Here is a 7,126-nt window from a genome sequence, read left to right as displayed (position 1 = left end):
TCTAGGAGTGGAGGGGGACCTAGTCTAGGAGTGGAGGGGGAACTGGCGTAGGAGAGGAGGGGCACCTGGTCTGGGAGTTGAAGGGGACCTGGTCTAGGAGTGGAGGGGGACCTAGTCTAGGAGTGGAGGGGGACCTGGTCTAGGGGTGGAAGGGGACCTGGTCTAGGAGTGGAGGGGGACCTAGTCTAGGAGTGGAGGGGGACCTGGTCTAGGAGTGTAGGGGGATCTGGTCTAGGGGTGGAGGGGGACCTGGTCAGTTGGTGGAAAGGACCTAGTCTAGTGATGGAGAGGGACGTGGTTTACTGGTGGAGGAAACCTTGACCGATGGTGAGAGTGGATCGCTTCTAGAGGTGGAGTTGCATAGTATGGAGTTCCATAGTATGGAGGAAGGAATGTGGAGGCGGGAAGTAGTGGAGGGACGCTGGTCATAGATGGTTGAGAGTGTAAGGGAAGTCTCACTTACCGGCCACACGGTTCAACCTCCTCTCATCCGCTGACAGCCTCCTACCTCACCAGAGGAACTACAGCTCCTCCTCCATATCTCTAGGCCTACCTAGGCCTTCCCCAGCTAGTGGAACGGCCTAAACGTGTCATTAACCTTTGGTAGCGCCTCTATTAGTAAGCATGGCTCCAACTGTCACACATGGTAGAGGTTCATCCCGGCCATTGAGAGATGCCGGAATCTCATTGGACGGGCGGCGGCAGCTCGAGGCGTGATTGGCCAGCTTCTCCTGGTGCCAAAGGATGCCAGAGTGGGGTCTAGGCTCTGGCCCCCTGAGCGTGCCTAGTGTGTGTTGGCACTTGTAGTGGGTAAGTCGGGCCAGGAGGCGTACGGGGCACAGTGCCTGGAGATGGACTAATTCTAACACCCGCTAGCCAAGACTACCACACCACCACCACCACTAAACTGCCACTAGTTGCTTCTTCAGTGGCCTCTCCTATTCCCAGTGGCTCTAAAGTGCTTCACAGACTCTTTCTTATCCATCTAACGATGATCCATGCGGACTTTGATATCTAAAAATCCGTGCCAGTTCGCTGACTGTCGACCACGGACACTGCCATCACCCACAGGCACTGACGCAGCACAAGGTAAGTACCTTCACTTCTCACTGCACCAGCTGCTTGGTGATTCACACAGTTTCGGCAATGAAAATTATCTAATTTTCACGGTACTTGTGCTTGGGTGTTGCTGAGACGAGATGCATGTGCAGGTCTCCTTAACACCTACTGGTTCTCTTCATATAGAAATCAACAGGTACCTGTGTGTTATTGTAATCACAGAGGCCATTCCTGGAAAAGGACACCAGAGAAATATTAAGAAATATTCCACACTGCAAAACTCTTAATAACCCACCCCAACATCCAGGGGTTACTGAACCCCTGGGATTACTAATCCATACGGTTTACTAACCCTCAGGGATTAATAATCAAAACACAGAGTATTTTTGCTGTAGCTGTAAATGACTGCTGTGAATAGGGTTGGTGTTGCTGTAACTAGTGCTGGTGCTGCTGAAGCTAGTGTTGGTGCTGCTATAACTTTGTTGTTATAACTTGTGTTGTTGTTGTTATAACTTGTGTTGTTGTTGTTATAACTTGTGTTGTTGTTGTTATAACTTGTGTTGTTGTTGTTATAACTTGTGTTGTTGTTGTTATAACTTGTGTTGTTGTTGTTATAACTTGTGTTGTTGTTGTTATAACTTGTGTTGTTGTTGTTATAACTTGTGTTGTTGTTGTTATAACTTGTGTTGTTGTTGTTATAACTTGTGTTGTTGTTGTTATAACTTGTGTTGTTGTTGTTATAACTTGTGTTGTTGTTGTTATAACTTGTGTTGTTGTTGTTATAACTTGTGTTGTTGTTGTTATAACTTGTGTTGTTGTTGTTTTAACTTGTGTTGTTGTTGTTATAACTTGTGTTGTTGTTGTTATAACTTGTGTTGTTGTTGTTATAACTTGTGTTGTTGTTGTTATAACTTGTGTTGTTGTTGTTATAACTTGTGTTGTTGTTGTTATAAATTGTGTTGTTGTTGTTATAACTTGTGTTGTTGTTGTTTGTGTTGTAACTTGTGTTGTTGTTGTTATTTCTTGTGTTGTTGTTGTTATAACTTGTGTTGTTGTTGTTATAACTTGTGTTGTTGTTGTTATAACTTGTGTTGCTGTTGTTATGACTTGTATTGTTGTTGTTATAACTTGTGTTGTTGTTGTTATAACTTGTGTTGTTGTTGTGTTGTTGTTGTTATAACTTGTGTTGTTGTTGTTATAACTTGTGTTGTTGTTGTTATAACTTGTGTTGTTGTTGTTATAACTTGTGTTGTTGTTGTTATAACTTGTGTTGTTGTTGTTATAACTTGTGTTGTTGTTGTTATGACTTGTGTTGTTGTTGTTATAACTTGTGTTGTTGTTGCTATAACTTGTGTTGTTGTTGTTATAACTTGTGTTGTTGTTGTTATAACTTGTGTTGTTGTTGTTATAACTTGTGTTGTTGCTGTTATAACTTGTGTTGTTGTTGTTTTAACTTGTGTTGTTGTTGTTATAACTTGTGTTGTTGTTGTTATAACTTGTGTTGTTGTTGTTATGACTTGTGTTGTTGTTGTTATAACTTGTGTTGTTGTTGTTATAACTTGTGTTGTTGTTGTTCTTACTTGTTTTGTTGTTGTTATTACTTGTTTTGTTGTTGTTCTAACTTGTTGTGTTGTTGTTACAACTTGTGTTGTTGTTGTTATAACTTGTGTTGTTGTTGTTATAACTTGTGTTGTTGTTGTTATAACTTGTGTTGTTGTTGTTTGTTGTTATAACTTGTGTTGTTGTTGTTAACGTGTGTTGTTGTTGTTATAACTTGTGTTGTTGTTGTTATAACTTGTGTTGTTGTTGTTATAACTTGTGTTGTTGTTGTTATAACTTGTGTTGTTGTTGTTATAACTTGTGTTGTTGTTGTTATAACTTGTGTTGTTGTTGTTATAACTTGTGTTGTTGTTGTTATAACTTGTGTTGTTGTTGTTATAACTTGTGTTGTTGTTGTTATAACTTGTGTTGTTGTTGTTATAACTTGTGTTGTTGTTGTTATAACTTGTGTTGTTGTTGTTATAACTTGTGTTGTTGTTATAACTTGTGTTGTTGTTGTTATAACTTGTGTTGTTGTTGTTATAACTTGTGTTGTTGTTGTTATAACTTGTGTTGTTGTTGTTATAACTTGTGTTGTTGTTGTTATAACTTGTGTTGTTGTTGTTATAACTTGTGTTGTTGTTGTTATAACTTGTGTTGTTGTTGTTATAACTTGTGTTGTTGTTGTTATAAGTTGTGTTGTTGTTGTTATAACTTGTGTTGTTGTTGTTATAACTTGTTGTTGTTGTTATAACTTGTGTTGTTGTTGTTATAACTTGTGTTGTTGTTGTTATAACTTGTGTTGTTGTTGTTATAACTTGTGTTGTTGTTGTTATAACTTGTGTTGTTGTTGTTATAACTTGTGTTGTTGTTGTTATAACTTGTGTTGTTGTTGTTATAACTTGTGTTGTTGTTGTTATAACTTGTGTTGTTGTTGTTATAACTTGTGTTGTTGTTGTTATAACTTGTGTTGTTGTTGTTATAACTTGTGTTGTTGTTGTTATAACTTGTGTTGTTGTTGTTATAACTTGTGTTGTTGTTGTTATAACTTGTGTTGTTGTTGTTATAACTTGTGTTGTTGTTGTTATAACTTGTGTTGCTGTTGTTATGACTTGTGTTGTTGTTGTTATAACTTGTGTTGTTGTTGTTATAACTTGTGTTGTTGTTGTTGTTATAACTTGTGTTGATGTTGTTATAACTTGTGTTGTTGTTGTTATAACTTTTGTTTTTATTGTTATAACTTGTGTTGTTGTTGTTATAACTTGTGTTGTTGTTGTTATAACTTGTGTTGTTGTTGTTATAACTTGTGTTGTTGTTGTTATAATAACTTGTGTTGTTGTTGTTATAACTTGTGTTGTTGTTGTTATAACTTGTGTTGTTGTTGTTATAACTTGTGTTGTTGTTGTTATAACTTGTGTTGTTGTTGCTATAACTTGTGTTGTTGTTGTTACAACTTGTGTTGTTGTTATAACTTGTGTTGTTGTTGTTATAACTTGTGTTGTTGTTGTTATAACTTGTGTTGTTGTTGTTATAACTTGTGTTGTTGTTGTTATAACTTGTGTTGTTGTTGTTATAACTTGTGTTGTTGTTGTTATAACTTGTGTTGTTGTTGTTATAACTTGTGTTGTTGTTGTTATAACTTGTGTTGTTGTTGTTATAACTTGTGTTGTTGTTGTTATAACTTGTGTTGTTGTTGTTATAACTTGTGTTGTTGTTGTTATAACTTGTGTTGTTGTTGTTATAACTTGTGTTGTTGTTGTTATAACTTGTGTTGTTGTTGTTATAACTTGTGTTGTTGTTGTTATAACTTGTGTTGTTGTTGTTATAACTTGTGTTGTTGTTGTTATAACTTGTGTTGTTGTTGTTATAACTTGTGTTGTTGTTGTTATAACTTGTGTTGTTGTTGTTATAACTTGTGTTGTTGTTGTTATAACTTGTGTTGTTGTTGTTATAACTTGTGTTGTTGTTGTTATAACTTGTGTTGTTGTTGTTATAACTTGTGTTGTTGTTGTTATAACTTGTGTTGTTGTTGTTATAACTTGTGTTGTTGTTGTTATAACTTGTGTTGTTGTTGTTATAACTTGTGTTGTTGTTGTTATAACTTGTGTTGTTGTTGTTATAACTTGTGTTGTTGTTGTTATGACTTGTGTTGTTGTTGTTATAACTTGTGTTGTTGTTGTTATAAGTTGTGTTGTTGTTATAACTTGTGTTGTTGTTGTTATAACTTGTGTTGTTGTTGTTATAACTTGTGTTGTTGTTGTTATAACTTGTGTTGTTGTTGTTATAACTTGTGTTGTTGTTGTTATAACTTGTGTTGTTGTTGTTATAACTTGTGTTGTTGTTGTTATAACTTGTGTTGTTGTTGTTATAACTTGTGTTGTTGTTGTTATAACTTGTGTTGTTGTTGTTATAACTTGTGTTGTTGTTGTTATAACTTGTGTTGTTGTTGTTATGACTTGTGTTGTTGTTATAACTTGTGTTGTTGTTGTCATAACTTGTGTTGTTGTTGTTATAACTTGTGTTGTTGTTGTTATAACTTGTGTTGTTGTTGTTATAACTTGTGTTGCTGTTGTTATAACTTGTGTTGTTGTTGTTATAACTTGTGTTTTTATTGTTATAACTTGTGTTGTTGTTGTTATAACTTGTGTTGTTGTTATAACTTGTGTTGTTGTTGCTATAACTTGTGTTGTTGTTGTTACAACTTGTGTTGTTGTTATAACTTGTGTTGTTGTTGTTATAACTTGTGTTGTTGTTGTTATAACTTGTGTTGTTGTTGCTATAACTTGTGTTGTTGTTATAACTTGTGTTGTTGTTGTTATAACTTGTGTTGTTGTTGTTATAACTTGTGTTGGTGTTGTTATGACTTGTGTTGTTGCTGTTATAACTTGTGTTGTTGTTATAACTTGTGTTGTTGTTGTTATAACTTGTGTTGTTGTTGTTGTTATAACTTGTGTTGTTGTTGTTGTTATAACTTGTGTTGCTGTTGTTATAACTTGTGTTGTTGTTGTTATAACTTGTGTTTTTATTGTTATAACTTGTGTTGTTGTTGTTATAACTTGTGTTGTTGTTATAACTTGTGTTGTTGTTGCTATAACTTGTGTTGTTGTTGTTATAACTTGTGTTGTTGTCGTTATAACTTGTGTTGTTGTTGTTATAACTTGTGTTGTTGTTGTTATAACTTGTGTTGTTGTTGCTATAACTTGTGTTGTTGTTGTTATAACTTGTGTTGTTCTTGTTATAACTTGTGTTGTTGTTGTTATAACTTGTGTTGGTGTTGTTATGACTTGTGTTGTTGCTGTTATAACTTGTGTTGTCGTTGTTATAACTTGTGTTGTTGTTGTTATGACTTGTGTTGTTGTTGTTATAACTTGTATTGTTGTTGTTATAACTTGTGTTGTTGTTGTTATAACTTGTGTTGTTGTTGTTATGACTTGTGTTGTTGTTGTTATAACTTGTGTTGTTGTTGTTATAAGTTGTGTTGTTGTTGTTATAACTTGTGTTGTTGTTGTTATAACTTGTGTTGTTGTTGTTATAACTTGTGTTGTTGTTGTTATAACTTGTGTTGTTGTTGTTATAACTTGTGTTGTTGTTGTTATAGCTTGTGTTGTTGTTGTTATAACTTGTGTTGTTGTTGCTATAACTTGTGTTGTTGTTGTTATAACTTGTGTTGTTGTTGTTATAACTTGTGTTGTTGTTATAACTTGTGTTGTTGTTGTTATGACTTGTGTTGTTGTTTTAACTTGTGTTGTTGTTGTTATAACTTTTGTTGTTGTTGTTATAACTTGTGTTGTTGTTGTTATAACTTGTGTTGTTGTTGTTATAACTTGTGTTGTTGTTGTTATAACTTGTGTTGTTGTTGTTATAACTTGTGTTGTTGTTGTTATAACTTGTGTTGTTGTTGTTATAACTTGTGTTGTTGTTGTTATAACTTGTGTTGTTGTTGTTATAACTTGTGTTTTTGTTATAACTTGTGTTGTTGTTGCTATACCTTGTGTTGTTGTTGTTATAACTTGTGTTGTTTTTATAACGTGTGTTGTTGTTTTTATAACTTGTGTTGTTGTTGTTATAACTTGTGTTGTTGTTATAACTTGTGTTGTTGTTGTTATGACTTGTGTTGTTGTTGTTTTAACTTGTGTTGTTGTTATAACTTTTGTTGTTGTTATAACTTGTGTTGTTGTTGTTATAACTTGTGTTGTTGTTATAACTTGTGTTGTTGTTGTTATAACTTGTGTTGTTGTTGTTGTTGAAACTTGTGTTGTTGTTGTTATAACTTGTGTTGCTGTTGTTATAACTTTGTTGTTGTTGTTATAATTTGTGTTGTTATATATATATATATATGTATATATATATATATATATATATATATGTATGTATATATATATATGTATATATATATATGTATATATATATATATATGTATATATATATATATATATGTATATATATATATATATGTATATATATATATTTATATATATATATATATATGTATGTATATATATATATGTATATATATATATATATATGT

The 7,126-nt window shown here is 33.3% G+C and overlaps 1 protein-coding gene across 1 annotated transcript in view; it reads left to right on the top strand.

Annotated features, from left to right (window-relative positions):
* Positions 1-796: 796 nt before the first annotated feature.
* LOC128684365 (sodium- and chloride-dependent GABA transporter 1) overlaps positions 797-7,126 on the top strand; it is a 189,506-nt gene continuing 183,176 nt past the window's right edge. The window contains exon 1 of the mRNA XM_070079904.1: positions 797-1,089. The gene's annotated coding sequence lies outside the window, so the exon portion shown is untranslated. The remainder of the gene's footprint in view (positions 1,090-7,126) is intronic.

This window comes from Cherax quadricarinatus, unplaced genomic scaffold (genome assembly GCF_038502225.1).
Source record: "Cherax quadricarinatus isolate ZL_2023a unplaced genomic scaffold, ASM3850222v1 Contig39, whole genome shotgun sequence".
Lineage (NCBI taxonomy): Eukaryota > Metazoa > Arthropoda > Malacostraca > Decapoda > Parastacidae > Cherax > Cherax quadricarinatus.
Note: the sequence above shows the minus strand (reverse complement) of the source record. Positions and strands in the feature narration are given on the sequence as shown.